Source organism: Neophocaena asiaeorientalis, unplaced genomic scaffold, assembly GCF_003031525.2.
Source record: "Neophocaena asiaeorientalis asiaeorientalis breed wild unplaced genomic scaffold, Neophocaena_asiaeorientalis_V1.1 scaffold492, whole genome shotgun sequence".
Lineage (NCBI taxonomy): Eukaryota > Metazoa > Chordata > Mammalia > Artiodactyla > Phocoenidae > Neophocaena > Neophocaena asiaeorientalis.
The window spans coordinates 168,259-177,954 of record NW_020171985.1 but is presented as its reverse complement, the minus strand read 5'-3'; positions in this window follow the sequence as shown (position 1 = coordinate 177,954).

Below are 9,696 nucleotides of genomic sequence, written 5' to 3'. Positions count from 1 at the left end.
TATCTTATTACTTAGTTTCATTTTCTCAGAAGAAAATAAAATACTTAAAAATACTAAAATGTAACCTCCTAAATATACCCTATGCCATTGGGCCAGGCAGTAAGGTACACATCAAGTCAGATCATTTTTTTTTTTTATGTTTTTTTTAAATTTTATTTATTTATGGCTGTGTTGGGTCTTCGTTTCTGTGCGAGGGCTTTCTCTAGTTGTGGCAAGTGCAGGCCACTCTTCATCACGGTGCACGGGCCTCTCACTATCACGGCCTCTCTTGTTGCGGAGCACAGGCTCCAGATGTGCAGGCTCAGTAATTGTGGCTCACGGGCCTAGTTGCTCTGTGGCATGTGGGATCTTCCCAGACCAGGGCTCGAACCCGTGTCCCCTGCATTGGTAGGCAGATTCTCAACCACTGCGCCACCAGGGAAGCCCAAGTCAGATCATATTTTAAAAAAAAAAGACATCTGCTTTCAAATTAATTTATAGAATTCTATAAGTGCATAAAAAGTTAATTTTTAACGTGTAAAAATATGAAACCCCCCTCCCCACAAAGATTGGCCTGGTTGACTCAAGAGATAGTATAGTCACCATAACAAGGCTTGAACAAGCAAGAGACCTAAGAAGCCACTGCCCCTTTGAGGCAGGCAGCAGAGAAGGATTTTTGTGAGTCTGTATTGGCAGCTGCGCAGAGAGTTTCAGAAGCTACAAGCAAATCTGGTGGAATAAAAAGTGAGGGAATAAAGGATCTTTAAAGGGAGAGAGAAATTTAGAAGAGGGCTATTTCCCCTACCCATGCCTGCCCACAATGGAAGTTCCTAAATTGAGATTTGTATTTCAGGCCTAGTCTGTATAGTGACTGATTATTGAATCCTTGACTATGTTATCACTCTTATCCGAGATACACCATTAAGACCTTGTTTTAAATGCAGTCCACATTTTGTACATGTTAACTACACTTTCAATGAATATTGATGAAGATGTGAATTTTCAAAGCTTTCTCTTACAGAAATTTTCAAACTTACATAAAAGTAGAAAGGGAAATATAATGAGTCCCATGGTAATCATCATTCAGCTTCAACAAATAACATTTTGCCAGTCTTGTTTCATCTAGGACTCTCCCTCCCTTTATTTATTTTTAGATTTTATTTATTTATTTATTGCTGATATATTCTAGAGTAAATCCTAGACAATATGTTATTTCTCCTGTAATTACCTTGTTATATACCTATACCAGATTAGAACATTTTTTAAATTGTGAATTTTTAACACCGCTATTACTGCTAAATATTAATGGACATCTAAACAAGAATTAAAGGCAACTTTATTCCCCCTTTCACCCTATTTGAAGATTAAGGTAAATAAACCCCCTCAAAACTGATATTATCATTTAAAAAATACTTCTAGGGCGTTCCCTGGGCGTCCAGTGGTTAAGACTCAGTGCTTTCACTGCCGTGGCCCGGGGTTCAATCCCTGGTCGGGGAGCTAAAGATCCCACAAGCCACGTGGCGCAGCCAAAAAGAAAAAAAAAAATTTAAATGATCTCACTATTTCATTTGTAGTTTGCTTATAGATTGTAGAATAAATGTGGTGCCTATTAAAAGTTGGTAGGCTAACTTGCAACAACATGGATGGACCTAGAGAGTATTATACTTAGTGAAATAAGTCAGAGAAAGACAAATACTGTATGATATCACTTATTTGTGGAATCTAAAAGTAAAAATATAACAAACATTCACAGATACAGAGAACAAACTAGGGGTGAGGGAGCAGGTAAGGGACAAGATAGGGGTATGGGATTAAGAGATACAAACTACTATGTATAAAATAAGCAATAAGGATATATTATACAGCACAGGGACATATAGCCATTATTTTGTAATAACTTTAAGTGGAGTATAATCTAAAAATATTGAATCACGGTGTTGTACACCTGAAACTAATAAAATACTGTAAATCCACTAAACTTCTATTTAAAATTTTTTTAATAAAAAAAATAAAGGTAGGCTAACTGCATGGTGTATGGATACCTACGGGTTCTCAAAGTGTGGTCTGGAGACCAGCAGCACCTGCATCACCTGGGAACTTGTTAGAAATACAAATTGTTGGGCCCCAGCCTAAACCTAGTGAATCAGAAACTCTGGGGTGTAACACAGCAGTCGGTGTTTTAACAAACCCTCTAGGTGGTTCTGATACAGGCTAAAGTTTGAAAACCACTGGCATATGGTATGGGGTCCGAATCCAGAAATAACTAAGTGACTGAAACCTGTAAGTTAAATTGATGTAGCTCTCTGCAGATGACTGTCATCCTTAACCTTTCTTCTCCTTGTAACTCATTGCTGATCCAGTCCTGTATTTTCTCCTGCTACCAAAATGCGAAGACTTAAAATGCAACATCCTGAAAATCCCTTCTGATTCCACTTTTCAACAAAATTTTCTTGCATACAGTACTCTTTGAATTTGATAATGAAAATCATTCTTCAGCCCCTACACTGCCAAGTTCAGAATAGCCTCACATTGCCCATTGCCATTAAACTGTCCTCCGATCAAGCAGTGAAAGGGTTAAGTATTTGAAGTCTCTCTTATAAGCACTAGTGTGACAGCAATTAGTTGAAATTGTACAGAACAGACCTGCACTTCTAGAAAGAGCCAAAGCTTCAGTGAAATGTGAGCAGTTAATCTACAAATGATAGAGTTGGAAGTGGTCAGCCTCTCTCATTCATAATAAGTAGCAGTTCTGAATTATTTTTTTAGGTCTGAAATTTTAAAGTGTGGCACAAAAGAAAATTCTTGTAGTGGTTTTAGGTCTCTAAAGGTCTTCATAGTTGCATAAATCCACACTAAGGTCAATATTGGTCTCTAACTGTATCTAAAATAAAAATTTTAAGGTAGATAAAGGCTAGATGAAAGTCAGGCTTAGTTTTCTTTTCCTGCAAACTAATTTGCTTATGACAAACACTTCCATAACCTAGCCATTTGGCTTTGTATAGATTTGGTCTCTTTAGAGTTTTTTTTTCCAATCTTATTCTGTTTAATTTGATATTTCCAAGACCCTATATGCGCCATAACTAGTGACTACAGCATAAGAAATCTTTTGCACGGGCCTATGCTTGTTAACTTTAGGCTTATGAATAAATAGTAGAAGAATACTGGTTCAAAACAAATAAGGAATAAGAACCCAAGAGAAACCAAACTTTATTTCCCCCTTTTATTTTCCCAGAAGAATTTAAATATTCAAAAAAAGAGTAGGGTATAATTAATTGAGGTAATAGTATTTAAACAATGATCTTGCTTCAAAATCTAATTCTTGTTTCAGAGAATTTTATGTTTCAAAAATATTTTTTACATGCAAAATTATAAATGTCCATTTGTTACAAAAACTTTTGAGCTTTTTTTAAGTCTGTGTTGTGTTTTAACTTTATTTCGTTACTAGGTACTAGGGATTTCTTTTGAATTCCATTAGCTTAAATAAGGGGCTTTGCATTTTTGGCTAAAGCATCAAAAATGTATTTTCTCATTAAATATTGGAATTTTGTTTGGCAGTGATTAGGCTCTCCTTCTGCCAGATTACTGACAATTGGATTGAGGAAGGAAAAAAGAACACACAAGTATGTTCATGAACAATTACTGATATTTCAGAGGAACTTAAATTGAAAACAAAGACCCCAAGTTTCCCCCATAAAATTAATCTGGAGTGGAGAAAAACTTGCTAAAAATTATTTTATTTTTCATTAAATAAATATTTTGCAGGGATTTCCTAGCAGAAATTTAACAAAGGCCTGTGTTAATCATTAAGAGAATGACCTGACTCACCTGGAAAAACTTGTTTTTCTTTCAACTAGATTTTTGTTTGTTATTTGACTACTAAAAACGTACTGTACTTATGCCTTGCTTGGTTTTCTACTGTAAATATTTCAGATACATTATGTTCTTATAGCTCATATAAGAATTAAGTAAAGGACTTCCCTGGTGGCATAGTGGTTAAGAATCCGCCTGCCAATGCAGGGGACATGGGTGTGATCCCGGGCCTGGGAAGATCCCACATGCTGCAGAGCAACTAAGCCCGTGTGCCACAACTACTGAGCCTGCGTGCCACAACTACTGAAGCCCGCGTGCCTAGAGCCCGTGCTCCGCAACGAGAGAAGCCACCGCAACGAAGAGTAGCCCCCGCTTGCCGCAACTAGAGAAAGCCTGTGCGCAGCAACGAAGACCCAATGCAGCAAAAAAAAATTTTTTTAATAAAATAAATTTTAAAATAAGAATTAAGTAAAAAGACCTATACTTAGTATGAGTTATAAATCAATATATGGTCATTTACATGTAATGAAATGTAACAAAAATATTAACACATGGGGATAAATATCCCTGCTCCACCTACCTCAGAGGATTGTTGCAAGGATTGTATGAGTAAATGTACATGAAAGAGCTTCAAAAAGTATAAAATATATAAGCCCAAAGAATCATTCCTCTAATTAGAGTTTACTGGACTAATTATGGGTTAGTTTCATACAAAATTAAACAGTTGTGGACCAGTATCTGATTAATCAAGGATGTATAGTGATGAAATTCACTTATACAGTTTCTTGGCCATTTCCGTGGCTCTCAAAATCCTTTACATGCATTATCTCTTTGCCTTCCACTCTCTACATGGTTACTCCTGTGTTTAAATCAGAAGTGTATGGGTAATGGCACAGAGATAATTGGAGAAATTGTTGCTGTACAATTTTGGAAATTGTATTCATAAACCCTGCCATTCAAGTGGCCCTTAAATAGGTTTACTTGGGCAGTCAGGCCAGCTCTGTTTTCTAACGTATGAAAATAAGACTATATAAAACGGATAAATTCAGGGAGGATAAAATAATTGGTCTGGTACTCTTGCACTATGCCGTTGTGTCTCTCATTCATTACAGCCACAGCACCTCTATAATTTATAGCTGAAGAACCCCAGACATAGAGGTTACCTGACTCACCTAAATCATATGGTGAATCACGAGTCGAGCTGTTCTTATAGGCAGTGAATATGTTTCTGGCTAATTTTTGGCATGAATTAGCTAAATTGGCTGCCTCTGAACTTTTGAGTGTATACGTCCAAATCCAGGCTTTTTTTTTGTACAGCAAGACCTGGCTGGCCATATGATACCAAACCACAAAGCCAAATAGAATAAATAGGTATATGTGGTCCTTACCATGTCTACTCAACTAGAATTGAAAAATTAAAGTAATTCTAAAAAACAAAATTGATTAACTATGTTTCTGATCTTAAGAATTTGGAAATGAGGAAGAGAATGTTTCACTACGTTGCCAAGGCAAACCTTGGAGGTCAGGAACCATGTCTTCCTAATCACTACGTTCCCAATGACTAGCATGCTGCCTAGTCCATTAATAAGCAGAGTTAATTTTTTCAATACATAGATGTATGAGTGAAGGAACGAAAGAACAAATTAGTAAGTGAATGGAGTGGGAAAGCCTCCTCATCTGAAAGTTGTGCATTGACAAATGTAATACAATTTGGAATCAATACTGACTTTCTACAAATTTCATTTTAGTTTTTTTAATGCACCAACATTAAACACCTACTATGTGCCAGACTCTGTGCTAGATGCTAGGGAGTCAATTCTATCACTGAAGGGCAATAGGAACTGTATCTAATTCAAACTTTGGGGAGGGTGTTGGGGGGCAGTATTCTGGAGTATGGGGCCCTTGCAGTAGTCAAGGAGGTGGCAGAAGGGATTTCTGCCTGGGAGAGAAGCGTGTGCAGAGCTCAGAATCAAGAAAGTCTGACATATCTGAAGACTAAAAATGGAGGTTTTGAATGAGAGGTCTGAAGGCATTTGCTGGGAATCCTCATGGCCATTTTGTGTGCGCTAGGTCTCCTTGGGTACACATTTTGGATCAGTTTGGTTTTCTTTCCCCCTACAGATTAGAGAAATTCAAGATGGTATGATGGGTTTTGAATTTCTGAGCACGAAACAGGTGAGTTTTTTCTAAAGCAGGTTATGTGAGGTATGTTGGGGTATAAAGGAAAGGATATCCACTCACCAGGCAACCATCACCTTTTCTAAGCCTTTGCTGGGGCTGGACGGTATATACAAGGCTCACACAAGTTTCTTTTTATTTGAAATATATATTCAAATTAAGGCACCTTATTTAATACGTTTAATGAAATCTTGTTTCACTTCATCATTGACCTCCACCAGTGTCTCTTAATCCTATTTAATCGTACCAACAGTGTGTATTAATTGCTTGCAGCGTACACAGAAATTCTGGGACATAGTGATAGAAGAAAGTAACACCCAGGCTGGGTCCTCCTGCAGTTTATAGTCTTGGTAGTAGAAAGAGATTTACATTCATCATTCACAAGGTATTCCCCCATTCCAAACATAATGAAGCGACCATTGCTAACCACGGTGTTGTTTAACTCAAAACAAATCAAAGGAACAAAAGAGTGTAAATATAGTGTGATACAGAGCTAGATTGTGTGGTATAGACTAACATTATTACAGGAACAAAGAAGGACAAGTGAGGGTGTAGCCCAATAATTGGAGCAGGTTTCATCAGAGTGGTGTGACCAAAGTTACAGGCCCTGAGATTGTTGAAGGCTGTTCAGATACTAAAATTTTATGATTGTATGTGATATATTTGTTGTTGTTTTGTTTTGTTTTCTATGCAAGGTTAATGGAGGACAAAAGTACCCACTTGGGCTGTTATGCTATAGGCTTCTGTGTGTGTTCTGGCATGTGTCTTGAATAATATTTTAATATATTTCCATACACATTCCATTAAATAATGACTCTTTGAACAGCATTTCATCTTAAAAGGAATTCAGCCTCCATTGCTCCTAAGCAAAAATTAGAAGCCAAAGTTCCCTCAAAGTCCTGCTCAAGCATTCCCTCTTCATTGGGAAATGGTCAGTTAATTCAAATGACAAATCAGGAACGGGAGCAACTCAGCAGGTGATTCATGGTGTGATTGAAAGGGCCTGGTACCCTTTCTGCATCAGTTTCTTCATCTATCTGTAGGAAATAATGGTCTCACAGAGGTGTTATGAAAAATAATTAAAGTTGGTAACGTGCTTTGAGATCCATGGATGAACTGCGCTTTCAAAGTGCATAGTTACACACCACAGTGAGTCTCTCAGGCTGGTTTCCTCTACTCAGTCTTTCACAGGTATTAAAAATGACCCAGTTCAGGTAGGTTTTCCTTGTTCTCCAGTTGCTACTACATTTTTTAGCCACTGATACCAGTCGCCTTTAAAATGTTTAGAATACAACCCACAGTAGTAGTAAAGACCATTAATCCTTTGGCTTTAGGATTCTTAAAGTCTTTTCTTTGGCGGGGTTTAGTTTTCCAGATCACTCTCTACCTTCATTCTCAATCTTTCCACTTCAGTTGACTCACTTATCTCCTCTCTGACGCCAGTCTCAACAGATTGTAAAAGATCAGCTCAATGGCTTCACTGAAACCAAACAGGAGGTCTCGCTTTGCTTTGCTTAATACTTGATCATTTCTTCTTTGCTGTTCTTATTCCTCTTCTTTCCCTCCTGCCCTCTCCCCCATTTTAATTGGCCTGTTGGAAACACCCAGCAGGTGAAATTCTTTAGATAACTCCACAGCAGGCTGAAATCCAAATGTTGCGCTGTTGAGTCGGGGGAGGAAAGAGGCTAGGATTGGCCAAGCAGAAAACGAGGGGAGTTGGGAGCAAGATGTTGTGACAACATCCAAGTCTATCTGGGTAGTAAGGGGAAACCTAGAACAACAAAACCAACTGAGAACAACATGAGAAAAGAACCACTGACCCCTAACCTGGGCAGCCTTCCCACAAACTCCTTTTGCCATTTGAGAGAAGGAAGCAAGAGAACGTGGTATTACTCCCCATCACAGGAAAAACAACGTCAAGCGTATATTTCATAATGCCCTTGGATTCACAGTGACATCTTTATGTTCAAAGGAAAGCACACTTCTTCCAAACGTTTGGTTCCAAGAAGGAATATGAAATGGAATGAGACTATGAGTATAAATCAAACTTTTTCTTAAGCGCCTTTTGAATTCTGTCATTTATCAATATGTGATACAATTTCAACATCTGAATCTCGGGCAAAAGCTTTCCTTCATTCCCCCCAACCCCAATGTTCTGTCTGCACTGCCTGGTGGAGGGAGGGGGCAGAGTTTCCTTTAATAGAAACCACTGCTTGAAGCAGTGCCCATGCTGAAGGGCTTCAGTTACCGTCACTAAATTAGAACTTTACCAGAGTAAAATACCCAGAGACTGGGTCAATTTTACTCTTTTACTTTGCCGGTAGGAAATATTTTCCTTCAAAGGGAGTAAAAAACACAAAGAGGGCTTTTACCGTTTTTGAAATACTGTAGCACTGCATATGCTTCTCACTCTAAGTGCAGAAAACTTTTGAAAAGTATCTATTTATATAACATTTTGGAAATGACAAAATGTAAGAAATGGAGGACGGATTAGTGGTTGCCACTAATCTGACTGCCTAGCCAGTGCTTTTCCAAAAAAGGGACGTGTAAGAAACAAGATGTAAAGGTCACTGAACTAAAAATCAAAAGAAATAGATTTTATTAGTAGCTCTGCCATTGTATGTTTTGAAAAGATACAAAATACAGACTTTTTTTTGTATAATGAGGAGGGGAGATCAGAGGGAGGTGGGTGTGGTTATAAAAAGGCAACTTGAGGAATCCTTGTGGTGTGGAACTGTTCTGTATCTTGACTGTGGTGGTAGATACATGAATCTACATGGGTGATAAAATTGTATATAAATTAATACAAACATGCATGCATGCACCCACAAACACACGTACACAAACTAGTACAATTAAAACTGGGGAAATCAGAAAGAGACCAGTGGATTGTATCAATGTCAACATTCTGTTGTGATATAATATTACAGTTTTACAAGATGTTAACACTGGGAAGACCTGGGCAAAGTGTACAAGGGATCTCTCTGTATTATTTCTTATAATTGTAGGCAAGTCTACAATTATCGCAATAAAATTTTCAATTTTAAAATAGTTAACCAGGTCTTTTCTAGGCCCCACTCAAATAGCATAGGCAAAGAGACAAAATACCCATGGCTGAGATAAAGAGAAGAAAGCTGGACCCTGAAGACTGACTGACCCAGAACCAGAGTTCGATAAATCAGAAAAGAAGAAAAAAAGGTTTTTGGTTACAACTTAACATTCCATGTAAAGGATTTAATTTACAAATTAGTAAAAAAAGATGCTGAATTGTACAATATTTATTTCTCTTTAAAGTTGGTCTAGGGCTTCCCTGGTGGCACAGTGGTTAAGAATCTGCCTGCCAATGCTGGGGACACGGGTTCGAGCCCTGGTCCAGGAAGATCCCACATGCCGCGGAGCAACTAAGCCTGTGCGCCACAACTACTGAGCCTGCGCTCTAGAGCCTGCGAGCCACAACTACTGAGCCCGCACACCACAACTACTGAAGCCTGCGCGCCTAGAGCCTGCGCTCCACAACAGAGAAGCCACCGCAATGAGAAGCCTGTGCACCGCAACGAAGAGTAGCCCCTGCTTGCCACAAATGGAGAAAGCCTGCACACAGCAACAAAGACCCAGCACATCCCAATATAAATAAATTAAATTTTTTTTTAAATTAAAAAAAAGAAATGGTAAAATTTATTGAAAAAGACAAAGTTGGTCTAAGATATTAACTTTAAAATACAACTGTAA